We start from the raw sequence: 23,512 nt of genomic DNA, 5'->3' as shown, positions 1-23,512 counted from the left end.
AGAATCTGCCTGCAATGCAGGAGACCCAGGTTTGATCCCTAGACTCAGAAGACTCCCTGGAGAAAGGAATGACTACCCACTCCAGTATTCTTTCCTGGAGAATTTTATGGACAGAGGAACCTGGAATTTCATGGACAGATGAGCCTAGCAGGCTACAGTCCATGGAGTCACTAAGAGTTGTCACAACTGAGCAGCTAACACTTTCATAAGAAAAAATATTATCGTAACACATATTGAGAAAGTTTTTGAATTTAAAGAATAAATAAAATTTTCTAGGTATCTAGGAAGAAAGAGAAAAAAAAAGGGTCATGTTGCATTAAACCACTCATCTGCAATTCTGGAATGCAACGAAATTATGTCTTTAGATTGAGATGAAGGGCAAAATTATGTGAGATAAGCATTCTATAGTCAAACAAGCTCCCATTCATAAGTGAAAACAAAAAGAAAAAGAGACATTTGCATTCATGTGCAAGGTCTCAAAAATACAGTATATTATATACTATTATATACTATTCCATATATTACATATTATATACTATTCCATTTAGTAACAATTCTATAAATGTAGTTGAAAGATGAGTCAAAGTCAGAGAAAAATATTATCAATACACAAAATAGACACATAATTAATATTAATACTGAAGAAGGAGCTCCATAAACCCAATTAATAAACAGGTAAAGGATAGAAATAAACAATTTACTTAGAAATAAATACAGATGGCCAGTAGGCAAAGACATTAGAATTCATTAATTTAAAATGAAATTGACAATGGAATACCCTCCTCAACCGTCATATTGAGAAGAAGAATAATGCTGATAATATTATGTGAAGGAAAAGCACATGAAAATAGGTACTTGTAAAATCACAGGGAGAGTTTTCAGGGTCTGAAAGACAATTATAGCTTTCTTAATCCAAATCTCTCCACAGTCATCAGTCAGCTCCCTACAATAAGTATAATCAGGAAGAAGAACAGACAGAAGTACATATAACCAAGACTTTGGCATTACAAGAAGATGAAGACTACCATAACCTTCAAATTATCTGTATGTTCGTAAGAAAACATCAAATTCCAGCCCAGTTCCACCAGCACTGAAAGTCTTTAGGAGAATGGAAGATTAGAAGGTTTAAGAGACTTGATGAAAAGGAGGAGAGAGTCATGGGGGAATCATATGACACACAGATAAAATCATCCACCAAAATAAGTTCAGTACTAAATGCTAAAATACTAAATACAGGTCTCAGACTTGGTGGTTCTGAGCATTGGCCATAAGCAAGTAGCTTGAAAGTGAAAGACTCTGGGTAGAATGTATACATGCATATGTATAGCTGAGTCTCTTCACTGTTCACCTAAAACTTCACAACATTGTTTATTAATCAGCTATACTCCAATACAAAATGAAAAGTTTAAAAATAAATTTTAAAAAATAAATTAAAAAAATAAATTAATTAATTAAAAAAAAGAAAGTGAAAGGCTCTGGAGGTGTCAGCCTTGAAAGCATTGCTTCTATGGGGGAATCAGAAATTTGGAAAAGAGGTAATACTCCTTAAAGATGTGGCAATGAAGGAACAATGAAGTAAAGAAACTAGAAAGGAATAGCAAGGATCTTGCATATATGAAAAAGAAACAAAATATATTTCTTATTTCCCAGTAACATTATTGGTTAAAGAAACTGCAGTTCATTACTTATACTGACAGAAGTAGATTCTCTAAAACTTGTAATTCTGTCCATAAAATATCTAGGAATAGAAAGATTTTTTTCATTAAACTGTAAGAAGAAAACAAAAAAAGTGAATCATAACATCTCGTTAATAAAATTTTAACATCTCAGTTAATAAAAATTTTCTCCTCCTCTTCTCCAAACACATGGAGAAGAACTATAGCATAACACTCCACATTTAATTATTTTAAACAAGCATTTGAAAATGTTTTAAAAAAAACACCTAGAAGTAGGAACTCAAATACTAAAAAGAGAAATGGACATAGCATAGAAAGAAATAAAGAGAAATTTGATCAAACTTAAGGGAAAAAAGTATCTTAAGAAATGAGGATTAAAATCGAAGGTGTCTTGCAAGAATGCATTTAAATGTGAAAATTTAATAAAAACATTGAAAAAAGGCAGTAAATCACCAAATAGTTGAAATGGAAGATACACCAAGAAGGTCCAAGCTACACACAATTGGAGATTCTGGGGTTTGGGAGTGGGGTAGAAAAAAAATTGGGATTTTTTTCCAGGCAAGAATACTAAAGTGGGTTGCCATTTTCTTCTCCAAGAAAAAAATAACTGGATAGAACTAGTAATTCAAGAAAACTTTCTGGAAAAATTTGAAAACTTAAATATTCATTTTGAATGGTACCACAGTTGTCTTGGGAAAACTGACTTGGAACCATCAATTCTAAGCCAATCCTAGTAAAATGATTAAAATTCAGAGACAAAGAAAAAGTCCTTTGCGTTTCTAGGTAGAAAATAAAAATCAAATTTATTTATAAGAATAAGAAAACTAGACTGGCATCAGACTTTTTAAAAGCAACAAACAATTCAAGGGAACAAAAGATCTCAAGGAAAGAAAGTGCTGACCAAAGGTTTTCTATCCAGCAAGCTGTTCTTCATGTGTCCAGGCTGTAGAGTAATAGTTCTCAACTGAGGCAGTTTCTTCCCCAACCCTACAGGACAATTTGGCAACGTCTGAAGAACTTTTCCGTTGTCAAGATGGGAAGAGGGGGTAGTGGGGGGCTGGGTAATAAATAAAGTGCTACTAGTATCTATTTGTTAGAGGCCTGAAAAGCTAATAAACTTCTCACTATGTGCAGAACAGTCCTACATAACAAGGACTTACCCAGCCCAAAATAATAATAGTTTTGAGGTTGAGAACCTCTGCTATAGATAAGTTTTGAATATGCAAGAATTCAGGAAATATTTTACACTTGTACCCATCCTGCAATTTAAAATGTTCACCATTAACCCTTTTGCTTAAATTTTCCCAGTTATCTTTTGAAAGCAAAGATAATGGGGAAAATTTAAGCAAAAGGGTTAATGGTGAACATTTTAAATTTCATTTTATAAATATATTAAATATATTTAAATGTAAATATATTACGTTTAAATGTTATAATATATTTAACTGTAAAACAACTTAAACAAAGGAAGGGACACATGTGAAAGAACAGTATGTAAATGTCATGTATTCTTATAACGTGGACAAATGAGGATGTTCTACTTATTCAAAAATAAAATTTAATCATCATAATGGAAAAAACAAAGCCTAAACTGAATGCAAAAAGAGACAAATGAACCCATTTTTTTTGCAAATTTAAGACAATCAACTACGAGGAAAATAGTAATGCATGTAACTTTTGCATATAGTACTTTTACTATGGGCTTCTCAAGGGCCGCCTGTCACAGGAGATATAAGAGACTCAGGTTCAGTGCCTGGGTTAAGAAGATCCCCTGGAGGAAGACATAGCAACCAACTCCAGTATTCTTGCCTTGAGAATCCCATGGACGTAGAAGGCTGGCGGGCTACAGTCTGTAGGGTTGCAAAGAGTTGGACACAACTGAAGCTACTCAGCAGGCTCTTTTACTATAGACCATTGATCTAAGGAACAAAAAACTACAAATTAATCACAAACATTTTATTATTAGATATGTTTTCCATAGTACATGGTTGTGGCAATTCTGAAACTCTGTTTTGTGTTATGCCAGATTGTGCAAAGGAGTAAGTGTGTTGATGTTTTGGGAGCCAGGGTTCTCACTGGGGTGTATGGAAAAGCAAGGAAGAACTTTGGAGGATTAGATTGGAATTTGAGGGAGTATCAGATCAACTCATGATTTCTAATGTACAAATAAATATAAAAATTTCATAGCTCTGGCAACTGAAAAGACCTAAAAGCAATGACATCTCAGTGATAACAAATAAATCCAGAGCCCAGATCTTAGTTTCTAGTCCCCACCAAAGAAGACCAGGAATCCTTGGAGGAAGTACTAATTACAGGACTAGAACATCCAAGAACTTGGAAAATCTTATTGTGCCAAGAGGTAAGCAAGTACTGAAAAGAAAAAAAAACTTACAGAGATTTATCAAAAGGACAAATGATTCTACTTAAAGGGAATCCCACTGGACAGATCTGGGGAAACCTGAGTACCAAAATAAGGATTTAAATGTTTTATAACCCACTGAATAAAATAGTAATCCATTAGTCTATACTGATAGTAAATAGATAGTGTTATTTACTCAGTCGTATCCAAGTCTTTGCGACCTCATAGACTGTAGCCCCTCAGGCTTCTCTGTCCATGGAATTCTCCAGGCAAGAATACTGAAATGGGTTGCCATTCCTTTCTCCAGGGGATCTTCCCAACCCAGGGATCGAATATGGATCTCCTGTATTGCAGGCATATTCTTTACCATCTGAGCTACCAGGGAAGCCCCAGTAAATAGATGGTAAATGAATGAGTAGGTAGGTAGACAGAAACATAGACAGCAAAATTCTGAGATAGGAAGCTACTAGATAAAAAGAAAATGTTCTTCCTTCAGTAAAATGCCAACTGATAAATCTAGGAGTGGCAGGTATAAAATTACCATTTTTAAAACATTATAGTGAAGGCTTGTTTAGATAATTATCAATGGATAGTACATTTAGGAGATGAAAGTGTGATGAAAAATAAGATATTATCTTCAAAGAATATTAGTTACAAGTGGATAGTAATACTATACAGAGAAACTACACAACCCTTTTATCAGTTGAGAAAAATTAAAATCACCAGTGAGGGGGCAGATGGCCATCACTTGCTCCCAGATATAAACTTCTGAAAACACAACAACATAACTTACAGTAAGTAGCCTATCCTGGAAGGTGTAATGCATATCTAATCATGAGGAAACCACAGACCAACCAAAACTGAGGGACAGCCTATAAAATAACTTACCACGTTTGGTAAAAATGCTTCAGTTATGAAAAATAATGAAAAGCTAAGGACTATTTCCAAAATAAAAGAGACTAATGAGTTGTCACAATTAAACACAAACTGTGATTCTAGACTGGATTCTGTACTGGTGTGGAAAAAAATACTGTAAAAGACATTATTGGGACAAATGACAAGATGGCATGTAAGTTGTGAAGTGGATAAAAGTCTTATTATCAATGGTAAAATTCCTAAACTTGATGAGTGCACTGCAGTCATATAAAGCAATCTCTTTGTTTTCACTTTATTTTATATATTTAATCCTTTTCTTTTGTATACATATTTTTAAAATTTTATTTTATATTTAGTATAGTTGATTAGTAGGGGGGGAAAACCACTAGACTATTCAGTTATGACCTAAATCAAGTCCCTTATGATTATAGAGTGGAAATGAGAAATGGATTCAGGAGATTAGATCTGATAGACAGAGTGCCTGAAGATCTATGGACGGAGGTTCATGACATTGTACAGGAGGCAGGGATCAAGACCATCCCCAAGAAAAAGAAATGCAAAAAGGCAAAATGGTTGTCTGAGGAGGCTTTACAATAGCTGTGAAAAGAAGAGAAGCAAAAGGCAAAGAAGAAAAGGAAAGATATACCCATTTGAATGCAGAGTTCCAAAGAATACCAAGGAGAGATAAGAAAGCCTTCCTCAGTGATTAATGCAAAGAAATAGAGGAAAACAATAAAATGGGAAAGATGAGAGTTCTCTTCAAGAAAATTAGAGATACCAAGGGAACATTTCATGCGAAGATGGTAACAATAAAGGACAGAAATGGTATGGACCTAACAGAAGCAGAAGATATTAAGAAGAGGTGGCAAGAATACATAGAAGAGCTATACAAAAAAGATCTTCATGACCCAGATAATCACGATGGTGTGATCACTCACCTAAAGTCAGACATCCTGGAATGTGAAGTCAAGTAGGCCTTAGGAAGCATCACTACGAACAAAGCTAGTGGAGGTGATGGAATTCCAGTTGAGCTATTTCAAATCTCAAAAGATGATGCTATGAAAGTGCTGCACTCAATATGCCAGCAAATTTGGAAAACTCAGCAGTGGCCACAGGACTGGAAAAGGTCAGCTTTCATTCCAATCCCAAAGGAAGGCAATGCCAAAAAATGCTCAAACTACCACACAATTGCAGTCATCTCACATGCTAGTAAAGTAATGCTCAAAATTCTCCAACTCAGGCTTCAACAGTACGTGAACCATGAATATCCAGAAGTTCAAGCTGGTTTTAGAAAAGGCAGAGGAACCAGAGATCAAATTGCCAACATCTGTTGGATCATCAAAAAAGCAAGAGAGCTCCAGAAAAACTTCTGTTTCTGCTTTATTGACTATGCCAGAGCCTTTGACTGTATGCTGCTGCTGCTGCTGAGTCGCTTCAGTCGTGTCCGACTCTTAGCGACCCCATGGACAGTAGCCTACCAGGCTCCTCCGTCCATGGGATTTTCCAGGCAAGGGTACTGGAGTGGGGTGCCATTGTCTTCTCCGCTTTGACTGTATGGATCACAACAAACTGGAAAATTCTGAAAGAGATGGGAATACCAGACCACCTGACCTGTCTCTTGAGAAATCTGTATGCAGGTCAGGAAGCAACAGTTAGAACTGGACATGGAACAACAGACTGGTTCCAAATCGGGAAAGAAGTATGTCAAGGCTATATGTTGTCACCCTGCTTATTTAAGTTGTATGCAGAGTACATCATGAGAAATGCTGGGCTGGATGAAGCACAAGCTGGAATCAAGATTGCCAGGAGAAGTATCAATAACCTCAGATACACAGGTGACACCACCCTTATGGCAGAAAGCGAAGAGGAACAAAAGAGGCTCTTGATGAAAGTGAAAGAAGAGAGTGAAAAAGTTGATTTAAAACTCAACATTCAGAAAACTAAGATCATGGCATCTGGTCCCATCACTTCATGGCAAATAGATAGGGAAACAATGGAAACAGTGACAGACTTCATTTTTTTAGGTCTCCAAAATCACTGCAGATGGTGACTGCAGCCGTGAAATTAAAAGACGTTTGCTCCTTGGAAGAAAAGTTACGACCAATCTGGACAGCATATTAAAAAGCAGAGACATTGCTTTGTCCACAAAGGTCCATCTAGTCAAAGTTATGGTTTCTCCAATAGTCATGTATGGATGTTAGAGTTGTACTATAAAGAAAGCTGAGCGCAGAAGAATTGATGATTTTTAACTGTGGTGTTGGAGAAGACTCTTGAGAGTCCCTTGGACTACAAGGAGATCCAACCAGTCCATCCTAAAGGAAATCAGTCCTGAATATTCATCGGAAGGACTGATGTTGAAGCTGAAACTCCAATACTTTGGCCACCTGATGCGAAGAGCTGACTCATTGGAAAAGACCCTGATGCTGGGAAAGATTGAAGGGGGTAGGAGAAGGGGACGACAGAGGATGAGATAGTTGGATGGCATCACCGACTCAATGGATGTGAGTTTGAGTAAACTCCGGGAGTTGGTGATGGACAGGGAAGGCTGGCGTGCTGCAGTCTATGGGGTCACAAAGAGTCAGACATGACTGAGCGGCTGAACTGAACTGAACTGATAGTTGATTAACAATGTTGTGTTAGTTTCAGAGGTACAGCAAAGCGTGAATCACTTTGTTTTTAGAAAATATACAATGAAATACTAGAAAATAAGTTAGTTTTATATATACAAACTACTCTTAATTCACAAAGAATGCAAAATGGAAAGAGGAAGGAATAAAAAAATTGTGGCTGGGCAAAATGTAAACAGTTGGTGAATCTTGTTTAAAGGTATTTGGGAATTCTATGCATTAATCTTGTGTTATATCAATTTAATATATTTTCAAAATAAAAAATTAGAGGTAACTGGGTGAAAATATAAATTGCAGCAGATCTTTAGTTCTTCAAATTATGAAGCCAGTTATACCAGTTGACACAGCAGTTCTACTGCATGTAAATTTATGTATACACACATATGTAATATATATGTAATATTTGTGCAGTATGTATATATATATCACTGCTGCTGCTGCTAAGTTGCTTCAGTCGTGTCCGATTCTGTGCAACCCTTTAGACAGCAGCCCACCAGGCTTCCTTGTCCCTGGAATTCTCCAGGCAAGAACACTGGAGTGTGTTGCCATTTCCTTCTCCAGTGCATGAAAGTGAAAAGTGAAAGTGAAGTCGCTCAGTCATTTCGACTCTTAGTGACCCCATGGACTGCAGCCTACCAGGCTCCTCCATCTGTGGGATTTTCCAGGCAAGAGTACTGGAGTGGGTTGCCATTGCCTTCTGTATATATATATTGTGCACATACTTTCAATTTATATGTAGTATGTATATATATATGTATGTTGTTTAATATTTTATGGTAGATTAATTTGTTAATACTTTTTCATTAAAGAATCTGCCTGCAATGCAGGAGACTCAGGAGACATGGGTTCGATCCCTGGGTCAAGAAGATGCCCTGGAGAAGCAAATGGCAAACCACTTCAGTATTTTTGACTGGGAAATCCCTTGGACAAGGGAGCCTGGCTGGTCCATGGGGTCGCAAAGAGTCGGACACAACTGAATGAGCGCATTCTTTTGTTATTAAAAGGAGTGGGGTTCTGATTGCAAAGTCTCCTAAGGGCTTCCCTGGTGGCTCAGTGGTAAAGAATCCTCCTGCCAATGCAGATGACTCAGGTTCAGTCCTGGATCCGGGAGATCCCACAAGCCTCAGGGCAACTAAGCCTGAGTGCCACAACAATTGAGCCTATGCTCTACAGCCCAGGAGCCACAGCTGCTGAGCCCACAAGCTGCAACTAATGAAGCCCTTGCACTTTCGAGCCCCTGCTCCACAGCAAGAGAAGCCAGCACACCACAGCTAGAGAGTAGCCCCAGCTCAGCCCAACTGGAGGAAAGCCTGTGCAGTGACAAAGACCCAGCACAGCCAAAAATAAATAAACAAATCATTTTAAAAAGGTCTCCTAAACCTTTGTGACAAAATGAAATTGATAAGTAATATTATTTGTTGTAGAATCCTATTTTTATTTGTGTATAAAAAAGAGAGACCAGTGGTAATCAAACTGTTAACAATTGTTACTTAAAGCAAGTCTATACTCCGGGATAGATTAGGTTCTGAAAGGATATTGTAAGCCCATATGTTTTCAACTCCAAAGTAACTAAGACAGATTTAAACTTGTGATCCCCACTGTGTTTCTGCCTAACAGGAACGTGAATCAATTTCTTTGAAGCTTGAAAAGCAGGCATATTCTTCTCCCTCTTACACATATATTTTCCAACAGATTTATTTTCCCCAAATAGATAAATTTTGTCTTCCTTGGAAATCTGTTAAGGCAGGTATTTGCCTCTTCCTGCATAATCTTTGCAGGTGTCATACATCATTCTTTAGCAATTTGAAGTCCACATGTGCCAGTTTGCCACTCATGTTGATGGTGTCTTGATTCAGATATGCTTTCAGCCCTGGTGGGAATAATCTGTGACACAAAAGAGTCAGGAAAGGCCTGTTAAGACTTACTTAGCCCTTCAATTCTCCATATCAAGTCTTGTCAACAATGAACACTAGGTGGATGGATAGCTGACTTCTTTCTCTCACTTAGTCAAATAGCTTTGCTCGCTCTTAAATTTTTTTTTAATTGTAGGTTAATTGCTTTACGATGTTATGTTGGTTTCTGCCATACAACGTGAATCAGCCATAAGTATATATACACACACACACACATATGCCTTCCTAGGTGGCGCAGTTGGTAAAAGAACCCGCCTGCCAATGCAGAAAATACAAGAGTTGCAGGTTTGATCCCAAGGTCAGGAAGATCCCCTAGAAGAGGAAATGGCAACCCATTCCAGCAGTCTTGCTTGGAGAATTCCATAGACAGAGGAGCTTGGTGGGCTACAGACCGTGGGGTCGCAAAGAGTTGGACACGACTGAGTGTGCACACACACACACACACACACATACACACACACATATACATACCGTCCCTCTTGAGCCTCCTGCCCATTCCCCCTCAACCATACTCCCACCCCTATAGGTCATCACAGAGCATCAGGCTGGGCTCCCTGCGCTATATAGCAGCTTCCCACTAGCTATCTATTTTACATGGTGGTGTATGTACATTAATGTTACTTCTCAATTTGACCCACCCTTCCCTTCCCTCACTGTGTCCACATATCCATTCTCTATATCTGCGTCTCTATTCCTGTCCTGTAAAAAGGTTCTTAAGTACATTTTTCTAGGTTCCATACATAGCGTTAATATACAATATTTGTTTTTCTCTTTCTGACTTAGCTTCACTCTTATTGATGAATACACCTGGTTTCATAGTCACAGTTCTTATCTTGCACAATCATTCTCACTTCAAAATCACTCACACTCTCAATTCATGCCATACACACATACCACCTTCTTCCTTCTCTTGCTTTTTATTTCCAGAAATCTCTTTCATTCTTTTCTAATTATGTGCCCTTTCTTAGCAACTTTTTCAATATCCCTGCTGCTGCTTTTCTATTTATCACATACGATGGTTTCAATAATATTTGTAAACTATCTCCACACCAAGTCGAAGCATGGGAAGTACAGTGTAGGCTGAGAGGTACCATGAAGATCAGGGTAAACAGGATCACATCATCAGCCAACAGTAGACTGGACGAATTTTGACTTTGAAAAGTAGCTTTCGTGGTATCTATGAGAATTTGTAAGTTTGGTATTTGTTAATAGAGAAGCTTCCAATTACATCTGCCTTCTTGGATTCATTTTTTGCTAAATTCACTACCATGTATTCATATTTCATTTTGTAATTACAAAACCAGAAAACAATAGGACATGAAGATGTGTTATAATTGTGTTATTTACTGGTGGGCTGAATGAATTGCATTTTGGTACATTTCTATATTCTTATGAAAAATGTGTTGGGTTTGTTTACTTGTTTGGATCTAATCATGGCTGGAGAATCCTTTGTGTCCAGAGCAACAACCAATCATTGTCTTTTATATAAAAGCAGACTATACTTAATTGGGTGCCCTGCCAGGTTCTGGCCCCCAGTTAGAAGTTCATACCCTGTGCAACAATATATTCCAGAAAACCAAGAGTCAAATTGAAATACCTCAAGTATAGGGAATATAAAAGGACTGGAATGAATAATTGAAGTTCAACATAGTATGCATTGAGAATATGTGATTATATAGACATAGATGGAAAACACATGTAATAGCAAAGAAGATATATAGTTAAAATATTGATTTAGCAATGATAAGTCCAAAATTTCAAAGTTTTTGTGAGGAATTGGTTGACAGAGAGGTTGAGAGGAGCTGAGAGTAAAAGCTGGATAATTTATTTTACATTAGCGATGTGATGGTTAATTTTATGGTCCAACCTGACTGGCCACAGGGTGCCCAGATATTTTCTCAAACATTATTCTGGGTATTCCCATAGGAGTGTTTCTGGATGAGACCAACATGTCAATCAGTAGAGTGAATGAAGCAGATTGCCCTCCCTAACGCAGGCCTTCTCCAATCAGTTGAAAGCCTGAATAAAGCAAAAAGGCTGATGCTTTCTTGAGTAAGGGGGTATTGTTCCTGGCTTTGCTGGTAAAGAATCTGCCTGCAATGCAGGAGACCCCGGTTCGATTCCTGGGTTGGGAAGATCCCCTGGAGGAGGGAAAGACTACCCACTCCAGTATTCTGTCCTGGAGAAATTCCATGTCCATGGGGTTGCAAAGAGTCAGACACGACTGAGCGACTTTAACTTTCACTTCATTTTACAAATAGGTTTGTAAAATAGATATATATTTTAAAAATACATATTTTAAAATATATATCTATGATATGTTTTATATATCACTATTTGTAAAAAAATATATAAATATATATTTATCTTTATTTGTAAAAAAAAAATATATATATATGTATATATATATATATATATATATATATATGGGCTTCCCTGGTGGCTCAGCAGTAAAGAATCCGCCTGCAGTGTAGGAGATGCAGGAGATGCAGTTTTGATCTCTGGATCGGGAAGGTATCCTGGAGAAGGAAATGGTAACCTATTCCACTATTCTTGCCTGGAGAATCCCATGGACAGAGGAGCCTGGCGGGCTACAGTCCATAGGGTCACAAAGAGTCAGACATGACTGAAGCGACTGAGCATGCACACATATGTGTGTATGTGTATACATATATATATATATATATATATAATTATATTCATTCATATATCTCTATTTGAAAGAATATATATTAATTTATATAAATATATACATTTATAAATATATATGTGTTTACAAGTCGAGATAGATACATACATGCATACATACACACACACGTACATATATAGACAGATGAGACTGGAGCATCTTGAGGTGATCAGAAAGAAGTAAGGAAATGTGAGAGCAAGTACAAAGGACACAGGAAATCAACATGAAAGAACTCCCAGTGACTAAAGTTGGAATATTTTCATCAAAAAAAAAAATTACAGTTATATAGGATTATACTGATTGTGTAGATCAAAGAGTAAAATAAATGACCGTGAGTTCATACTGATGTAAGTAAGCAACTGAATAAACAAACAAATGGAAGAAAAAGGATAAGTTTTCCGTAGATGAAAATTCCAATTAATAAAGGTTAAAAAAAATGAGAGCAATAGAAAATCACCATTATAACAGCCACAGTAATAATTGCTGCAGGTAACAGCCACTGCTGAATGCTAAAATTAGTGAATGGAACTTTAAAGAGAAAAAGGATATTTGCATAACCTCAAATGTCTCCCCCCAAATGATTATTAATTATTGTACTGGTTTTAACATACGTTTGCATAATCTTTGATAGTCCTCCCTCCAGGAAATGAAACTTGATTGCTCTTCTTTTGAGTATGGCCTGGACTTAGTCACTCACTTCTAAAACATGAGTCTAAAAAGAGAAAGAAAATGACTTTACAGCAGAGAATCTGGCAGACACCATGTGAATCTCATTTTCAAGGTAACTGTCACCAGGAAGTCACGGTGCTGTCCTGTACCCTTGATGGGGTGTGATAAGGAGAGTGCTTTACTTTTGCGGTCTTCTTTCAAAGCCACAATCCCAAACTGATATGAGAAAAAAAAAAAATCCCAAATTGAGGGGCATTCTACATCATAGCATCCATCTGTGCATGCTAAGTCACTTCAGTCATGTCCGACTCATTGTGACCCTGTGGACTATAGCCCACCAGGCTCCTCTGCCCAAGGGATTCTTCAGGCAAGAATACTGGAGTGGGTTGCCATGCCCTCCTCCAGGGGATCTTCCTGACCCAGAGATCCAACCCTTATCTCTTACATCTCCTGCATTGGCAGGCGGGTTCTTTACCACTAGTGCCACCTGGGAAGCCCAATGCCCATCTGGTGTTATTCAAAAGTGTTAAGGTCATGAAAGACAAGAGAAGATTGAGAAATTTCCTTGGTATTGGCTCAGAGCCTCCGAAGTTCTCCTGGGGTGAAATTTGAAACTAATCGCATACACAGAGGGCAAGGAGAGAGGAGAGAAAGAGGCAGCCACTCCCGATTGGTGGGTGACTGATGTGTTAAGCAAGGAAATACACAAGCATTGTCTGCAGTGGCCACAATGTAAGTAAATCTTTACATCTGCCCTCCAGAATCTTAAAGGTTTATATAGAGACCCTAATGGGGCTTAGTTATGTATACCCTCCAGATGGCCTCGACAACACATTACTCTCTCAAAGCTGCGTCCTTGAAAAAGGTTCCAACTGTGGAAACAGTGAGCAGAACATACATTCCAAGGACAGGGATGGGGGTGAGGAGCCTCCAATTGCCAGAGTTCAGCTCCAGGGTCCCCAGTGGTCACAACTTCTCAGTGACCTACTCCAATGCACAGACCAGAAGAGATGGAGAAGACATGACAATAAAATGCAACACAATTGGCTACTGGAACAGGAAAAGAATATTAGTGGAAACATAGTGAAATACAAATAAAATATGCAGTTTAGTTGGTAGTGTTGTAGCAAAGTCAGCTTCTCCGTTTTGACACATGAACCCTGTTTCATATAAGTTGTCAGCCTTAGGGGCAACTGTGTGAAGGATATGAGGGAACTTGGTGCTATCTTGATGCCCATCTGTAATTCTGAAATTATTGTAAAATAAAAAGGTTTTTAAAAACGCAGTGAGTTCATCGGAAATGAGTTCACTGACAACAGTCATTACTTTCTCCTAAATGAGTCACGTTTTATGGCTTCTCATAATTATGGAAAATGTATTTTGCACATTTTAACATTCATGCACATGTAAATATTTACCTTTCACATAGGTAAAGACAAACTCTGTTATAAAAATTACTTCACAGCTAGGGAATTCTTTTCTTTGTACACGGAAGGGCAGGAAAATACACAGGCTCAAACCTGTCACTTATGATGGAGATCAGATTATAAAGTCACATGTATTTATACTTGCAATATTCCTACTTGAGAATTCATCTTAGTTTAATATCAAGAAACCTAAGCTCCTTGATTAGTTCATAAGGTTGTCAGTTTAGCTTTCTCATCAGAGTATGGAGAGACTTTATATCATAGTACCTGAATAAACGCAATAATTTTCAGACTAAGAAATTTATTTTAATTTTTCTATTTAATTAAAAAATCTGATGATCTTATATACAAAGCAGAGATACAGACACAGACATAGAGAACAAATGTATGGATGACAAGGGGGAAAGCAGGGTGGATGGGATAAACTGGAAGATTGAGTATGACATATACACACTATTGATACTATGTATAAATAGATAACTAATGAAAACCTGTGCATAGCACAGGGAACTATTCAGTGCTCTGTGGTGATCAAAACAGGAAGAAAATCCAAAAAAGATGGGATATATATATATATACATATAGCTGATTCACTTTGCTGTACAGTAGAAACTAACACACCATTGTAAAGCAACTATACTCCAATAAAATTTTTCTTTAAATTTATTTCTTAAAGGGAGACTCGTTTTTCAGATTACACATTTTCTTAAAGAGCAAAATTTATGTCACTTTGCTTGCATAACTCCATGTGAAATTTAGAAATAACTTATTAAGATACACAAAATCCATATCTACACGTGATCCTATTGGGATTTTGTTTGAAAATACTTGGAATTTATTGACTAATGGTAAGAAATTTTATCTTTACAGTACTGCATTTTTCATTCAAAAATATGATAAATGAACAAATGAAATGTGTAGGTTTGTTTATACACACTTGTTTATGCCTGTTGTGAGTTAAATTGTGTCTCCCCAAAAGATATTTTGAAGTTCTACCCTTTAGTACCTGAGAATGGGAACTTATTTGGAAATAAGACTTTTGTAGATTTAAGTAAGTTAAAATGGAAGTTATCAGGGTGGGCCCTAAGCCAACATGACTGGTGTCCCTATCAGAAGAGGAAAATGCCGTATGAAGACAGAGACACACAGGAAGAAGGCCATGTGGCAACAGAGGCAGAGATCAGAGTGATGTGGCTACAAGCCAAGGATGGCCAAGGATGTATTGTCACCACCAGATGCAAAGAAGCAGCAAGGAAGGATTCTGGTGAGAGTCTCAGAGGGAGCATAGGCCTGCTGACAAGTTGATTTCAGACTTCCAGGCTCCAGAACTGTGAGAGACAAAATTGCATCTTAAGACATATAGCTTGTAGTACTTTGTTATGGCAGCCCTAGGAAACTAACAGGGTTTCCCAGGTGGCTCAGTGGTAAAGAATCCACCCACCAAGGCAGAAGATGCAGGTTCGATCCCTGATTCGGGAAGATCCCCTGGAGAAGGGAATGGCAACCCACTCCAGTACTCTTGTCTGGAAAAGTCTCATTGACAGAGGAGCCTGGCCTGGTGGGCTCCAGTCCATGGGGTCGCAAAGAGTCGGACGTGACTGAGGGACTGAGCATGCATGCAGGGGACAAATACAACGCCCTTCTACATAGCTGTATAATTTTCTCTATAAAGGACTCGCTTGCCTTTTATAAGATTTATTTCTAAGTACTTAATGGATTTTTATTGTGGTTCTGAATAGTGAGTGAGTGAAAGTCACTCAGTCATGTCCAACTCTTTGCAACCCCATGGACTGTAGCATTCCACGCTCCTCTGTCCATGGATTTCTTCAGGCAAGAATACTGGAGCAGGTAGACTTTCCCTTCTTCAGGGGATCTTTCCAACCCGGTGATTGAACCCATGTCTCCAGCATTGTGGGCGGATTCTTTACCATCTGAGCCACCAGGGAAGCCCAAGAATGCTTGAGTGGGTAGCCTATCCCTTCCCCAGGGATCTTCCTGACCCAGGAATCGAACTGGGGTCTCCTGCATTCCAGGCAGATTCTTTAGCAGATGAGCTACCAAGGAAGCTATCTTCTCTTAAAATTTTATTTTCTAATTGTATCCAGATTATATATCAGAATGCTATTACTCTTTGTATTTTGAATTTTATTCAGCAATCTTGCCAAACTCTTCTGTTTGTAGATTTTCATATATTTTTTTTTGCTAACGAACACAGAGTATGCAAATAATGATCGTTTGTTTTTTGGTTTCCCACCTCTTGTGTTTTTTATTATTCTTTCTTGTCTTATTGCATTCACTTGGAATCCCAATTTAAGGTTGAATAGGATCTATGATGTCAGGCATACTTGTCTTACTCCTGTCGTTAAAGGTTCAGCTCTAATGTTTTGTCATGTCTCATTATAATGTTTGCTGTAGGTTTTTGGCAGATAAGGGAAAAAACTTCCTTTCTTTTAGGGAAGTTACCTTCAATTTAGTTTGCTAAGTGTATGCATAATGAATGAAGTGGGTGAGGTGTTGCATATGCTAAAAATAAACTTGTTTTACCTGGCTTAATTCAATTTTCCCTTTATACTTGGACTTGAAATGCCATTTCTTCTTTGAAGGCTTCCCTGTTGCCTATATACTAGTTGTTGTTTCATCGCTAAGTTGTATCCGACTCTTTTGTGACCCCGTGGACTGTAGCCCACCAGGCTTCTCTATCTCCATGGGATTTCCTAGGCAAGAATACTGGAGTGAGTTGCCATGTCCTTCTCCAGGGGATCTTCCTGACCCAGGGGTTGAACCCGCATCTCTTGCATTCCAGATCGATGCTTGACTGCTGAGCCACCAAGGAAGCCCATATACTAATTAGGAATCTCCAACAATGTGTTCCATTATATTTTGTGTTTTTTCTCTTTTAAATGCCTAACTTTATTAAACTTGCTTGTGTAATTGCTTCTGCCTTCATGAGAACAAGGACGCTGCTTTCTGCCTCACTATTTTATCCTCCATGTCTAATCCAGGACCCAGACTATGTCAGTCTCTTCAAAATGACAACTGAAAGAATGAGTAAATGAATGAGACAAAAAGAGAGCAAGAAACTATAAAATTGAACAAAGCAGAATTAGCTGTCAAAACACTCACCCAAAGATTTGTGTAGGGTTTATGTCAATAAAGTTATAGATGTCCAATAAGAGATATAAAGGAAGATTGAATGGAGATTTGCTTTGTACATTTCTGGATGGGAAAACTCCAACATTCTGCGTTTATTATATGACATTGGCATTTCAAATTGTTGGGAAATAGCTAGTGCTAGGAAAGTGAAGAAAAAAATTAGGTTAGATCCTCATGTAAGACTTCAATAAATTTCAGATGGTTTACACATTTAAATGGAGAAAATAAACCAAAAAATGTGCTAGAAGAAAATGTACATTTACATATGTTGGGGACATGGGTTTCCACAAAAGGTAGAAACTACAGAGGAAATAACAGAGAAATTGTGCATATAAAAATGAAGAACTTACATAATTAAAAACACTGAAAAGCAATTTACTGATAAAGGCAAACTGATAATTTAATAATTGAAAATATATGAAAGATGAAAAATCTGATATCTTTACTACATTAGAGGCTTTATTATTAAATGATTAAAATTATTTATTAAAATGATTTATCATCTTAATCAGTAAGAAATAGCAACTAGGCAATGAAAGTGAAAGGGTTAGTCGCCCAGTTGTGTCTGACTCTTTGCAACCCCTGCCAGGCCCCTCTGTCCTTGGACTTCTCCAGGGAAGAATACTGGAGTGGGTTGCCTTTCCCTTCTCCAGGGGAATCTTCCCGACCCAGGGATTGAATATGGGTCTCCTGCATTGCAGGCAGATTCTTTACCACTGAGCCACGAGGGAAGCCCAATAGAAAACTTTTAAAAACAAACACCTTCACAAGAGTGTGCTCAGACTCAATATGAACAGGCGTGGGGCTAAAAGCATGTCCCCACAGGATGGAGTTCTTGGTTATTCTGCTGGATCTGGGGAAGAGGGGGTGGGGAAGGATGCTGGTATTGATCTTGGAGAGATACAACACAAAGTATGGGAGAGAACACAGAGAAACAATTTATTGCTAGGCAGACATACACATCCAGAGAGAAAGGGTATGGGCATCCTCTCTAATGAGGAGGAGTGCAGTAAGTCTGAAGCTAAGCAGAAATATACACCTGGAGAGGAGTGCTGCTGCTGCTGCTGCTAAGTCGCTCAGTCGTGTCCGACTCTTGGCGACCCCATGGACTGCAGCCTACCAGGCTCCTCCATCCATGGGATTTTCCAGGCAAGAGCACTGGAGTGAGGTGCCATCGCCTTCTCTGGGAGAGGAGTGCAGGCCTCCGGAATGGGGAAGTGCAGTAAAGGGATGAGGTATGATTTAAATCACTTACATGGGCTTCCTGGGTGGCTCAGATGGTAAAGAATCTGCCTACAATGAAGGAGACCTGGGTTCGAAACCCTGGAGAAGGAAATGGCAACCCACTCCAGTATTCTTGCCTGAAGAATTCCATGGACAGGAGGAGCTTGGTGGGATACTGTCCATGGAGTTGCAAAGAGTCAGACAGAACTGCACAAGTTTCACTGACTCACAAATCACTGACACAGGATAGTCCTTCCAGGTCTTTGTTTACCTTTGGCCAATTACCTTGTTTGTTTCTTCACATCTGACTTGTCCTTTGACTCTTCCCATGATATATGCACAACTTTTTGCTAAGATGGTTTCCACTGCAGAGGCCTATGGGTGTATGTCCACACTTATTATGGGGTGGTACCCCTTCCCTTTTGATCCCTGAGGAGCCTTCCTGCGTATAGACAGACAGGGAAGTCTTCCTTGATCTCAGGAGCGGTCATCTTATCTCTTTACTTTAGCAAAGCTCAGCTTCTATCACTAAAGCTAGTCCTAGGAGTGTCCTAGGTGTGTCTGGGTGAGAACAAAACTTCAATTTTACTCCACTTGGCAAACATCAGCTGTCTGGCCCAGAAGCCCATCTATCTCCTACCTCAGTATGACTCCAGGGAGAATGCTGGTCATTATGGCTATACTTCTCTTTTTCTTCCCTATGTCTTCTGAACTTTCCCTGCTGCTTACTTGATGCAGTGGTCAGAGAACCAGGGCTGCAATGACAGGGGTGAGAAGTAGCAATGATTCATAAGCAAAAAACTGGAACTAGGTTTTTAACCTTATGTCAGACAGAATTTCTAAGGGCCTGACAAGGCAGGCTGTGCCTTCACCCCACCCAGCAAAGTTGGAATTAATAGCAAGTGTAGCTATACTAGGGCTTCTCAGGTGGCACTAGTGGCAAAGAACCCGCCTGCCAATGCAGGAGACATAAGAGATGAGGGTTCCATCCCTAAGTTGGGAAGATCCCTTGGAGGACGGCATGGCAACCCACTCCAGTTTTCTTGCCTGGAGAATCCCATGGACAGAGGAGCTTGGTGGGTTGCAAAGAGTGAGACATGACTGAAGTTACTTAGCATACAGGCACGTAGCTATACTGTCTGGGGAGAAAGACAGCCTGCTAGCTCTGTGCCTGTATAACTATCACTTATCTGAACACAAGTGGAACTGAAAGAGAGGCACTTGCTAGGGCAGTATTGCTGCCTTCAATCCAGACCAGCACAACTACAGTCTGAAACTACAGTCCCTTCCAAAGGTGGAAAAGTTTGGGTAAAAATGGAAAAATAAAAGGAAAAAAAAAGTAGCTGAGGGAAAGAGAATGAGTGGGTAGGCTATATAGTGAAGGAAATCTAGTATTACATTAACACCTCCAATGGCTGAAGGCAAGAGATGCTATTGTCTCTTAGCCTGATGATACCAGATGCCTGAAAGGCTGAAGCCATATATTGCCGACACCATTTGTGCTTTTGGAATGTGATGGAACGTGATAAGATTGAAAGGAAGCCTGAAAACCTGAGTAGGCTGATCCTGGGAGGCTTTTGCATACCATTTGATGACAGTTATTAATGACAGAGTGGGATTCTAGTAATGTGTCCATGTTTTTTGACCTTTATGACTGTTGAGCTAGAAGGGATCCTTGTTAGAAAACCAGGGGATGGACTGAGATACTGTGAGTCATAAAAGAAATATAAGGGACTTCCCTGGCGGTTCAGTGGTTGATACTTCACCTTCCAATGCAGGTGGTTCGGGTTCAAACCTTGGTTGGGCAGCTAAGAACCCACATACCTTGAGGTCAAAAAACCAAAACATAAAATGGAAGCAGTACTGTAACAAATTCAAATAAAGATTTTAAAAAAAGGTCCACATAAAAAAAAAAAATCTTTAAAAAAATGTATTTAATTCCCACCTTGGTTCCAGACACAGAGTTTCTAAAATCCTTGGAATTTTCATGACACTATCAAGCAATAAAGTGGTCATTTGTTGTGTTAGTGAGGTGACTTTTGGAAAGGCCTTAGGTAGCCTAAGGATGGAGCCTGGTTGCCAGGGGAACAAACACTGTGCACAGAGCAATGGAACTTTCAGTCCCTGTCCCACCCTCCCAACCCTTCCAGCCTCCTGGGGGTGGGGGAGGAGAGGAACTGGAGGCTGAATCAGTCATCAATGGCCAATGACTTAATCAGTCCAGCCTGTGTAATGCGCTGTGTCTGCTTAGTCGCTAAGTCATGTCCAACTCTTTGTGACCCCATGGACTGTGGTCCATAAGCCTCCATAAAAACCCAAAAAGGCAGGTCTGGAGAGCTTCCGGGTTGGTGAACCTGGGAAGAATGGAATGCTCAGAGAGCAGGGAAGCTTGGTGATCTTTCCCCTGGCCTTGCCCTGAGCATCTCTTCACTTGGCTGTTCCTGATTGTAGGATTGTATCCTAATAAACTGGTAACCTAGTCAGTAAAATGTCTGAGTTCTGTGAGCCTTTCTAGCAAATTAGGCTTCCCTGGTGGCTCAGATGGTAAAGAATCTGCCTGCAATGTAAGCAGATCTGGGTTCAATCCCTAGGTTGGGAAGACCCCTTGGAGAAGGGAATGGCAACCCCACTCCAGTATTCTTGCCTGGAGAATCCCATGGACAGAGGAACCTGGTGGCCTAGAGCCATGGAATCGCAAAGAGTCAGACAAGACTGAGCGACTAATGCTTCTAGCAAATGAATTGAACCTCAGGAATCTGATGGTATCTCCAGGAAGATGGTGTCAGAATTGGTTGAGTTATAGGGCACCCAGTTGGTGTCACAAGAATTTCCTGCTGATGTGGTGACTGCCCCCACGCCCCTGCCCCTCAGAAAAACCTATACACATTGGAATTGGTACAAGGACCCAAGGACCTATTTACAAACCATAAAGTCCTAGCTTGGGTTAACACAATAAAGTACCACAAAGCAGGTAACTTAACAGAAATGTATTTTCTTACAGTTCTGGGGGCTAGAAGTCTGAGATCTGGGTGCCAGCATGGTCAGGTTCTAGTGAGGACTCTCTTCCTGGTTTGCATAAGGTCTCCTTCTTCTTGTGTCCTCAGACGGTGGGGAGTTTACATGTGTGTGAAGAAACTGAGAGGTTTGACTTCTTATGGGGCCACACACATGCATGCTAAGTCACTTCAGTTGTGTCTGACTCTTTGCAACCCCATGGACTGTAATCCGCCGGGCTCTTCTGTCCATGGGATTCTCCAGGCAAGGATACTGGAGCGGGTTGCCATGCCCTCCTCCAGGGGATCTTCCCGACCCTGGGATCAAACCCGCATCTCTTAACTCTCCTGCATTGGCAAACGGGTTCTTTACCACCAGTGCCACCCGGGAAGCCACACAATCCTATCCAATTAGGGTTCCACCAGTATGACCATGTTTTAACTTTACTTCCTAAAGACCTTGTCTCTGGATATAGCCACATTGAGGGTTAAGGCTACAACATGTAAATTTGGGGGCAACACAATTCAAACCACAGCAATAAATTTATTATTTCAGTTCTTCCTTACTTGACTCTCTTGCTCTTCTTCCAGCTTCGTGAGTTGAACACGTAGCTCATTTCCTTTTAATCTTTATTCTTTTTGGATAAGTATATTGAAGATATAATCTTTCTTATAAGTATTGCTGAATTCCATCCACCAGATTTTGTGATGTAACACTTTCAGCTCTAAGTAGTTCCGGATTTCCCATGGGAGATCCTTTTCAATGCAAGGTCCTATAAGTTTGTAGCCATTATTATGATTTTTTTAATCTTTTGCTTTTTTTTACAAGAATATAATGCTCCTTTTTGGCACTATGTTGCTTTTGGCTAGAGCTTTACCTCTGGATTTCTATAGGTATACTTTTTGTTGACAGATAAAAGGCAAAATGGGGAAATATATTTTCTCTATATGAGACAAAGCTTCTGTTTACACCACTGGACAGTGTAGGCTTCTAATCTGTCACTCATTCACCTCTGTGAAAGGGAATTTTAATATTGGCTTGTGGAACTCATTTTGGTCAACAGAGGAGAATATTCATAATATGTATGTTTTCATCAGTCAGATAGTCCAGGCTGTATTGTATTCACAACCAGCGCCTATGTCCCAGGAGCTGAAACAGGCAAGGTTTATATTTCATTCATGCTACACGTGATCATGCTATAGTTTTTCCAGTAGTCACATATGGATGTGAAAGTTGGACAATAAAGAAGGCTGAGTGCTGAAGAATTGATGCTTTTGAATTGTGGTGCTAGAGAAGACTCTTGAGAGTCCCTTGGAAAGCAAGGAGATCAAACCAGTCAATCCTAAAGAAAATCAACCCTGAATATTCATTGGAAGGACTGATGATGAACCTCCAATACTCTGACTGTGTGATGTGAAGAGCTGACTCATTGGAAAAAACCCTGATGCTGGGAAAGATTGAAGGCAAAAGGATGAGGCGGTGGCAGAGGATGAGGTGGTTAGACAGCATTACTGACTCAATAGTCAGGAATGTGAGCAAACATCGGGGGATACTAAGGACAAAGGGAGTCTGGAGTGCTGCAGCCCATGGGATTGCAAAGAGCAGGACATGACTTAGTGACTGAGGAACAAGAAATCAGGGGCTGGATCTTTACTGTCTTGGCTCAGTGTGGAGGACTGAGTAGATGGTGGCGAAGAGGGGCTCAAGCCCCCTCTTGCACAACTGCTAGGCAGGAAAATCATTCCTACCTGGAAATCTCCCACTGGCTGCCAAAGCTTCTCCCTGAAGAGGCTGTCTCACTCACTTCCTCTTGTTTCATTAGCCAATGTGGCACAGAGTCACACTTGACTTCAAGAGGCTGAGAAAACACACTTGTCCCGGGGCCCACAGAGAACCAATATTTGA

At 39.4% G+C, this 23,512-nt stretch overlaps 1 long non-coding RNA gene across 1 annotated transcript in view; it reads right to left on the bottom strand.

The window, feature by feature from the left end:
* LOC145531587 (uncharacterized) overlaps positions 1–20,715 on the bottom strand; it is a 39,510-nt gene extending 18,795 nt beyond the window's left edge. The window contains exons 1-3 of the long non-coding RNA XR_014072564.1: positions 20,559–20,715; positions 19,254–19,368; positions 12,752–12,852 (exon numbers count right to left, since the gene is read on the bottom strand). This is a non-coding gene — a long non-coding RNA (uncharacterized LOC145531587). The remainder of the gene's footprint in view (positions 1–12,751; positions 12,853–19,253; positions 19,369–20,558) is intronic.
* Between the last annotated feature and the right edge of the window lie 2,797 nt (positions 20,716–23,512).

This window comes from Giraffa tippelskirchi, chromosome 13 (assembly GCF_054371585.1).
Source record: "Giraffa tippelskirchi isolate mGirTip1 chromosome 13, T2T-mGirTip1v1.2.pri, whole genome shotgun sequence".
Classification (NCBI taxonomy): Eukaryota; Metazoa; Chordata; class Mammalia; order Artiodactyla; family Giraffidae; genus Giraffa; species Giraffa tippelskirchi.
The sequence above is the reverse complement of the archived record's forward strand: the minus strand, read 5'-3'. Positions and strand labels throughout refer to the sequence as shown.